Genomic DNA, 3,472 nt, shown 5'->3' with positions numbered 1-3,472 from the left:
CGAAGCAGACGCCAGGGGCCAGACGCCAGGGACCCCGGCGTCTGCTTCGTAACCCAGACGCCAGGGACCTTGGCGTTACCAGAAAAGGTCAGAAACGAAATTTTTTTCGGAACGAGGTCAAATCGGGATTTAGTTTGCCTTAAGGGTCAGAACAGTAATTTTGTCCTCCACTACTACAGTGTTCGACTCAGAGCCACTACTACAGTGTTCGACTCAGAGGCACTGCCTGTCTTGGTCGACACTTGTCGTCGTCAGCTACAGCGTCCAGGCCGCTCCGCTGACTCGGTCTCTGTTTCCGTTCGTGTTTCGTGTCGGGCTGTGAGCGGCCGGATCGTCCGACTGTTTTTAGCGAGGATTCACTTTCAGTTTCGGTGAATGATACGCATACGGTACACGACAGTTGCTATTTTGTTCTCCGCTCCTTGTGAAGAAAACGATGTGATTGTCACCAAGTTCCCATCGATCTTCCGTACGTGCTCCTGTTTCTTGATCTTTCGTTAGCAACTCTTTTCCAGGAGGTTGAAACTTCAATGATGTACATGTCCATCTTTATTGTATTATTTAACAAAACTGGATGTGCCCTGACCTCGCCTCAACATACCATCTAATCAATGGCCTGGCCAAGCCGCCCCATGGCGAACCGAGGGAACCAACTAGTCTAGCAGACTCCAACACACAGCGCATGCGTACGCTCTAAAATCCGCCACAACCATGTTCCGCCGTCCCATCTTCAGAAGGGATCAACACATTGACCTTGCCAAGCCCAATCGTCGTCGATGCCACCACGAAGCCAAACAGTGCCACCACCTTGCGCTCATCCATCAAGACACATTCATCCCCGAGACTCTGTTGCACCCAAGACCCGTCTTCATCGATGCGGTAGATTCCATGCCGCTCCACCTCCTGAATACTCTATCAACTATCTGCTTCAAAACGATGCTCTCGAGAGGCATAACGGGACCGCAAGCTGTCATAGCTACATCTCAAGAAGTACTTTAACGTATACCCGAGCTTAATTAGTTTACTGGGCTACCTATATTGGAGCGATCGACACATATGCAAGTTAGTCTTTGCATAATGCACGTGAAAACAATCTTAAGGATAATGTAATTTTTATTATATTTGAGGTGCTTTGTAATTTCTATAAATTTTAATAATAGATCTAAATCATTATTGTTAAAAAAAACAATTTCAAGGAAGATGGAGGTTATCCAACATCTTGCTTGTTTAAGCATGGGCGATTAGACCATGGTTAATAACAAAGCCTGTTGCTGGCTATATGCCAATGCCACATCACATGAAGCCTGTATAAAAGCACACTAATACAATAGTTTGACTGTATGCTAGCTAGTACTACTATTTAATGTTTGCATGTAAAGAGAGGCAGGTATACACTCTTGATTGGTGCAATGGGAGGCAAAATTTCGTGTTTTGGCCCTTTTCTGATCTTTATTCAAGATCTGACCCTAGTTTAAAAAAAATTCGAGATCTGATCATTTTGCCACCGTCAGGGTCCATGACGGTAGGGTGTAACAGCCTATCGTCAGAGACCCTGGCGGTAGGAAACATCCCTACCGCCAAACAGAATGGCGGTAGCATGTACAACCCTACCGCCAAGGTGCTCGGCCATAGGCACGAACACACACTGTGTTCAATACTTGGCAAATTTTTGCGGTAGGGCATGCAACGACCCTACCGTCAGGGACCTTGGCGGTAGGCAGTTATACCCTACCGCCATGGACCCTGGCGGTAGCAAAAGGGTTAGATCTCGAAAAAAATTTAAACTAGGATTAAATCTTGAATAGATATCAAAAAAGGGTCAAAACACGAAAATTAGCCGCAAGCGGAAGGAACGCCTGCTCAAAGCACTGCATGTGGTTGCTTTTCTTGTTTCTCGCGCTGTAGCGGGCTGTAGCTGGAGCGCCCGCTTCCTTCTTTTTTTTTACCTCTTTCTCTTTCAGCAGTGATTTTCGGTGACGTGGTACTGCTTATAGCCGGCTGACTAGGCTTATTGTACTCGCTCGTAGCACAACTAATTCCCGAAATGATAAAAGGTAAGACCAACGAATTGTAGTAGTGTCCTTTGCCGTTCGCTACGAGCCAACACGTAGTTGTCCTTTTCTGCGTACACATTTCAGTTTACACAAACAATGGTATCTTGACGTAGCTAGTAAGGTCGATCAAAAACATAAATTACGTGGTACAAACCTTTTGTGCCGATGTGGTTAACAAATCGGGGGAAAGTGATACCAAATGAACGGATTTTGTCTTTTTTTTATCCGTTCGAGTCATCGCCTGCCTAGCAGGCACGCGTAGCTGGTCGATGTACCCAACACACAAGAGATGGACATGCGAGGCTGCCGGTGTGGAGGCACGCGATGTTTGGGAGACTGCGAAGGTCGTCCTCGGAGGCGGCAGCGGCGGTGCGCGCGGATGAGATGCAGTTGTGTCGTCCCTGAAGGGCTGTAGAGCAGAAAGGAGGAGGAGCACCATGGGCATGGGCATGGACATGGACATGGACCACGAGCCAGCTGCGTACATAGTCCCTGCCGGCGACGGAGCTGTCGTGGCCATGCAACAGTTTGCCAGAGAAGAATTTGGATTCCTCCCCTCGCACCATGCCGTTGGCTGCAGCTTCCCTCCTCCTTCTCCACCTCTCTTGCGGCCTGGAGATCTCCTCAGCGCACGCCCGTCGCCGGCCTGCAGTTCCCGAGGTCTCCCCGGCAGATCCAGGGACAGTGGCTCAGCTCAGAAAGAGAGGCGGTGGCCTGCGACGGTGGTTTCTCCTGTGAGCGCGGCGACTGCTTGCTCCGGTGGCCTCGCCGGTGAGCGCGGCGGGCGGCCTACGCTGGTGGCCTCGCTGGTGCGCGGTTCCTCATATCGGTGGTTGTGGAGTCAGAGGTCCAGCTCATGCGCGGTTGATGATACTCCCTCTATTCCAAATTGTAGTGCGCATTTGGTTTTCTAAAAATATCAACAGAAATAATACCAAATAAATATAATATAAAGATATGTTAATGATGCATCCAATAATATTTATTTAACATAATAGATGTAGATATTTTCCTCTAAAAAATTGTCTTCTGAAATTTTTTATGCACACTATGTTTAGGAACAGAGGGAGTATGTGGGACCAGGGCGAACATGAGAGGGCGCCAGTGCACGACGGAGTGTTTACTTCTGTCTATTCCATATCCATTTTGACCCATATTTACGTCAAGTCTGGGTCGGGACGGACAATAAACGGACACCAGATGGACAGCTTATCCGTTTGGGCCGCCTAGTTGTCCGGATGACCCAAACGGATTAAATGGTCCGCTGGTTGGAGTTACCCTAATTGATAGAAATGCATATATGTAGGGGAAAGATACTTGGAGAAAAATTGGCCTTCCACTAGTTTAGATGAAAAATTGGCCTATCATTTTTGGCACCGGATGTGTTTTTCCGACTTGAGCATAAATCGCCCGGCCTT

The sequence above is a fragment of the Triticum dicoccoides genome, chromosome 5A (genome assembly GCF_002162155.2).
Source record: "Triticum dicoccoides isolate Atlit2015 ecotype Zavitan chromosome 5A, WEW_v2.0, whole genome shotgun sequence".
Classification (NCBI taxonomy): Eukaryota; Viridiplantae; Streptophyta; class Magnoliopsida; order Poales; family Poaceae; genus Triticum; species Triticum dicoccoides.
The sequence above is the reverse complement of the archived record's forward strand: the minus strand, read 5'-3'. Positions refer to the sequence as shown.